The sequence below is a fragment of the Rhinopithecus roxellana genome, chromosome 10, assembly GCF_007565055.1.
Source record: "Rhinopithecus roxellana isolate Shanxi Qingling chromosome 10, ASM756505v1, whole genome shotgun sequence".
NCBI classification, from domain to species: Eukaryota; Metazoa; Chordata; class Mammalia; order Primates; family Cercopithecidae; genus Rhinopithecus; species Rhinopithecus roxellana.
In genome coordinates, this window is record NC_044558.1 from 72,162,261 (window position 1) to 72,168,260 (window position 6,000).

A 6,000-nucleotide genomic window follows, 5' to 3' on the forward strand; every position below is an offset into this window, starting at 1 on the left:
GTCCCAGTTGAGCCTAGGCTTCTGGTCCTCCCTGTCAAGTCTAGGCATGTGAGTGAAGTCATCTTGAAACCTCTTGGACCAGTGAAGTCATGTTGGATTTTGCAGCCCAGCCTAGCCACCAGTTGACACCAGGCAGAACAGAAGAACTGCACAGTTAAGCCCTAGCCAAATTCCTGACCCACAAAATCATGTGATATAATAAAATGGTTGTTGCTTTGAGCCATTAAAGTCTTGGGGTAGTTCATTACACAGCAATAACCAAAACATTTATCCTGACTACTAATGTACAGTTGCAAATTGCGACTATATGTCTCACTTCTCACCTTGCTCTTTTTTTTCCTTCATAGTACTTATCAGCTTCTAACATATAACATATTTATTTACCATGTTTATTATCTTTCTGTTAGTCAACATCTTTTCCCCTGATTCACCATAGTATAAACAGGGATTAATTTTTTTTCTATTTTATTCACTGATACATACCTGGCACGTAGAAATGTTCAATGTAATGGATGAGAAGTAACATATACTTTATCAGAACATATTAAAGATCTCAACAGAGCTGTCCAATAATGAGCAAGATATTTTTTAAATGATAGGGTAACCATGTGGTCATACTACAGGAAAAGAAATCCAGCAATTAGCTTCATGTTCTCTGCAAAAGACATACCTGGTGACTTTCATAACAAAATGATGTGATTGGTGGAAAAAATTCCAATGTCATTAAAGGATATAATGTTTTTTATAGGAAAGAATATGGAAACTTATGGACTCAATTCCACAAAGTCAGGATATGACATAACATACTACCTAATGGTGGTGTGGACTTGCCAGTCTCCAAAGATTTCCATAGGGAAACAGAGTTGTGTTTATTACCAACAGCACTAAGTGAAGATTCTGCTACACAAGGGAATCTCACCTTACCATTCTCACAGGATTTTCATCTCCTTCTTTTTACAACCCCTGCCTATTGCCTTATAACCTGACTATTATAGAGACCCGAGCTATATAACTGCCCATAAATCAGAGGCAAAATGATCCCAACATTTTCTGAATGCTTACCATGAGAGTGGTGAGGCTAATGGCAATTTCCCAGGTCTAGCATCCCTCAAAAAAAGTCTGCCTGGCCGGGCGCGGTGTCTCACGCCTGTAATCCTAGCACTTTGGGAGGCCAAGGCGGGCGGATCACGAGATCAGGAGATCGAAACCATCCTGGCTAACACGGTGAAACCCGTCTCTACTAAAAATACAAAAAAATAGCCGGGCATGGTGGCGGGCGCCTGCAGTCCCAGCTCCCCAGGAGGCTGAGGCAGGAGAATGGCGTGAACCCGGGAAGCAGAGCTGGCGGTGAGCCGAGACCGTGCCACTACACTTCAGCCTGGGCGACAGAGCAAGACTCCATCTCAAAAAAAAAACAAAAAACCAACAAAAAAAAAACACAACCTTCAGAATCATCTGAGATCAATTCTGCAATACTCAAGCAAGTGACAACTGAAGTTTGAAAATAAGCAAGTGGGGAAAGACACAGCAGAAAAATAAAAACGGAAGAAGCCAAATGTAGTATTATCAGAAAAAATCAAAACTCAAAGTTTAAAATGTGGCAAAGGGCTAGTTTATAATGGTTTTGTGTATACACATCAAAATCTCCCCCGAAATATAAGAAATTGATAAAGCCACCATCATAGTGTCACTTTAGTAAATTTTCATAATTTGCATATCAAGAAGACAAAACATGTATACAGAATATTTAAATAATGCAATCAACAAATATATATGTATCCATATTTATAGAACTTAATAATTTACAAAGAAAACCTTCATAAACTTATACATTAGATAGGATTAGCCAGGATAAGTTTGACTACAGTGACAGAAACCCAAAATAATGGTGACGTAAAGAAGATAGAAACTCCCAGAAGAGGTAAGGGGAGGCACATCCCTAGAAACACTTAAAAAAGAAAGTCAAGAAATATTCTACCTTCGAATTTTGAAGCCAACAGTTTGAAGAAAAGCAACTAGGGGTTTTTTATTTATTGAGATTGTGGGTGGGACTCTCGTGGCCGTATGCTGTAGCTATGCCATTTATAGCACCAATCTTCTGAAAAGTCTGTTTGCCTTTTGTACCTGCAACTACAAAGCAGATCAAAAATGTGAAAATGTTGCTATGCAGAGGAGGATCCCTGGTAGACATTGGTAATGGCGATGGACACATTAATAACACAGTAATAGCAGCTGCAAAGCAAAGATTCACAGCAGTTGGTTGTGAATTAAATCAGTGGCTAGTTTGGTATTCCAAGTATCATGCTTGACAAGAAAGTGTGCATGACTCTGCCAAATTTTATATTTCAGATTTGTGGGCAGTTACTTTTTCATAGTACTCAAACACTGTTATTTTTGGTGTGCTTCTCAGATGATGCTGCAGTTGGAGAAGAAACTTGAACTTGAGGAGATGATGCCAGAGTCATTGCTTGCCAGTTCCCTTTCCCCCACTGGACCCCAGACCATGTCACCGGGGAGGGGATAGACACAGTGTGGGCATATGACATGTGCACTTTTAGAGCAGGTGAAGCCCTGAACATCGATGCATTTCCAGTCAGGCATTCAAATATAAACTTTAGTAAGAGTGCTCTTCGGAAATGTTCATGGCACCAGAGCATACTTTTCTTTGGTGTGTGACATGGTTTGGCTCTGTGTTCCCACCCAAATCTCACCTTGAATTGTAGCCTCAATAATCCCCATGTGTCAAGGAGGTAATTGGATCATGGGGGAGGTTTCCCCCATGCTGTTCTCATGATAATAAGTGAGTCTCACAAGATCTGATGGTTTTGTATGTGTGGCATTTCCCCTGCTTGCACTCACTCTGCGCTGCCACCCTGTGAAAAAGGTGCCTACTGCTCCTTTGCCTTCTGCCCTGATTGTAAGTTTCCTGAGGCCTCCCCAGCAATTCGGAACTGTGAGTCAATTAAACCTCTTTCCTTTATAAATTACCCAGTCTCGGGTATTTCTTCATAGTTGTGTGAAAACAGATTAATACAGTGGGAATGTATTACACACTGTATTCGTGTGAAAAATTACTAGTGTGATTAGAATGAAATGAAAAATTACTATTACTTTCCTTAACTGTGGGAGAAAACAAACAGAAGTTAAGAAAAACAGGTAGATTTAAAATCTGCTTTTAATTGTATATTCTAAGAAATGTACTACTGCCTTTTTATGCACTTGGATGCATGAAAATATGAGTAAGTGATGGTCATATGGTCATGTTTATGGGTAGGAAAAATGTCAACAGCTCTTCATATTATAAGCAATATGGCTTAATGCCACAGATGAGGAGAAATGAATTTTTTTTTTTTTTTTTTTTTTTGAGAGGGGCTCTCACTCTGTCACCCAGGCTGGAATGCAGTGGTGTGGTCTTGGCTCACAGCAACTTTTGCTTCCCTGGCTCAAGCAATCCTCCCATCTCAGCCTCCTGAGTAGCTGGGACCATAGGTGTGTGCCACCATACCCGGCTAATTTTTTGTATTTTTGATAGAGATGGGATTTCACCATGTTGCCCAGGCTGGTCTCAAACTCCTGAGCCTAAGTGATCCACCCACCTAGGCCTCCCAAAGTCCTGGGATTATAGGTATGACCCATTGCGCCTGGCCCCGATAAATTATTTTAAAAAGTAGCAAATATGAATGTGAATGTGAGTCAACAAGCTTCATGTTTCTGAAAAATGAATATTGAATGATAGCTCAAATAATCTATGCTTATCACAAAAGAGAATTGAACTCCCAGTCATATACCTGTAACCTAAATACTGAACTGTTTTAATGGAGATGTAATAAAGTAAGATGGTCACATCTTTAAACTTATAAAAATATGATCAATTTGATAATTTTCTTTTAAATGAGAAAAAAGATAGAAGCTTATTCTCTCACATAAATGTAGTCAAAGCTGATTTGGAAGTTCTATTATTATCAGGGACTCAATCTCCTTTTAGCCTGCTCCTTTGTCATTCCTAACAAATGGCTTCCACCAGTAGTATAAGAATGATATTCTGGTTCCATCTACCATCTCCTTTTTAGCTATGGAGGAAAAAAATGGAAGGAAAAGGGCCTGCTTTTAAGCTTTTAATAAAACTTTTGGGGAGTACCATCAATTACTTCTACTTACATACTTTTGGCCCAAGAACTTAGTCACATGGACACATCTAGCTGCAGAGGAAGTTGGAAAATTTTTACATATCCTGGATGTTCAAGGGTCCAGATAAAATTTGTCATGTTTACTACAGAAGGCGAAGGAGAAGGAGAAGAAGAAGAATAAAAAGAAGAAGAAGGAGGACAGAAAGAAGAAGAAAGATATTGAAGGGCAACAATCAATGTCCTATCTTGCACATCTAAACTAAATGTGTTCTAGAGTTCCCCTTTTGGATAATTTGGCTGCGTATAGAATTCTAATTTGGACAGCAACTGGCCTTTAAATTTGGAAGGCATATGTTCTATTGTCTTCTAAATTGTAATATTATTATTGAGATGTCTGATGGAACTCTGATTCTTGAACTCTTGTATATGGCCTGTCTTTCTGGAAACCATTAAAGTATTTTCTTCCTGGATGTCTTCATTCTGCTGTGTAATTCTCCCTGGAGTTCTGAAATTTCATGATGATGAACATGGGGATGAGCCTTTTCTCCTTCATTGTGCTGGGTACTTAAAAAACTCTTTTGATTTGGACATTTGACATTTGATCCTTTATTTCTGGGAAATTGTCTTGAATCCTTTTACCTTTTATCTCTCTTTCTGGAGCATGTATTTTTCAGACATTTCGTAGCCTAGACTAGTTCTCTAATAAACCTATCATTTCTCTCCTACCTCCAAACTTCTATTGAGTCTTTCTTTTTTTTTTTTTTTCCCCTTTTTGGGACAGAGTCTCACTCTGCTGCCCAGGCTGGAGTGCAGTGGCACAATCTCGGCTCACTGCAACCCCTGCCTCCCAGGTTTGAGCGATTCTCCTGCCTCAGCCTCCTGAGTAGCTAGGACTACAGGTGTGCACCACCACACCCAGCTAATTTTGGTATTTTTAGTAGAGATGGGGTTTCAACATGTTGGCCAAGCTGGTCTTGAACTCCTGACCTCAGGTGATCTGCCTGCCTCGGCCTCCTAAAGTGCTAGGATTACAGGCATGAGTTACTGCCCCCGGCCTCTATTGAGTTTTTCATTTGTTTTCATATTTTTAATTTCCAAGAATAGTTTTTTTTTTTTGTTCTCTGAATGTCCTTTTTAATAGCATATTGTTCTTGTTTCAAAGACCCACTCTTATCTCTCCATGGATATTAATGATTTTGTATTAGCTCAGTCACAGTTTCTTTTTATTCTTTGTTTTGACCTTTGTCTTTCATGTTAGATTGAATATTTCTAATGACTGATGATTCTTGACTATTTTCTCATATTTAATATAGAGCTAACTAAAAGCTGATGGGAAACTCTATGCATGGGTGGGATTTATCACCTGATAGACTCTATAACACAGTAATCTATTTGTGCTGTTTTATTGGGAGCCCCTGACTCTCTATGTATAAGTATTTTTGGGGGGGTGGGGGGTAATGGTCAGATTCCTAAGAAACTCTTGTTTATGTGGTTTGAAATTGACTGCCATATTTTGGAATCTAAGTAGGGGAAAGGGATTGTTGCCTTTCACTTAAACTACCCCCACCTTTTTTTGGTAGAATACCCCTCATTCTCTGTGAAGCACAGTGTACCCAAATTCAGTCTTTTTGGTCAAACTCTCTAACCAGTTAAACTCCAGGCTCTGCCATAGTGGAGGAATGGTGTTGCATGGTGGCAAAGGGTGGAGGGCAGGTGTGGGAGTCAGGGGGCGGGGGGGGAGGTGAAGGGAGAGGAGGGGTGAAAAAGATGGCTGTGGTCTAGCAGCATCTTATATGAACTTTCAGCTAATTCTCATGCATTAAGTCTATCAGTTCCCTTACTTTCAGTGGCACCTTGGGCTTCAATTCCTGAT

The 6,000-nt window shown here is 39.6% G+C and overlaps 1 protein-coding gene across 1 annotated transcript in view; it reads left to right on the forward strand.

The window, feature by feature from the left end:
- GXYLT1 (glucoside xylosyltransferase 1) overlaps nucleotides 1–2,744 on the forward strand; it is a 78,669-nt gene extending 75,925 nt beyond the window's left edge. Inside the window, exon 9 of the transcript XR_004059714.1 lies at nucleotides 2,411–2,744. The gene's annotated coding sequence lies outside the window, so the exon portion shown is untranslated. The remainder of the gene's footprint in view (nucleotides 1–2,410) is intronic.
- The last annotated feature ends 3,256 nt before the right edge of the window (nucleotides 2,745–6,000 follow it).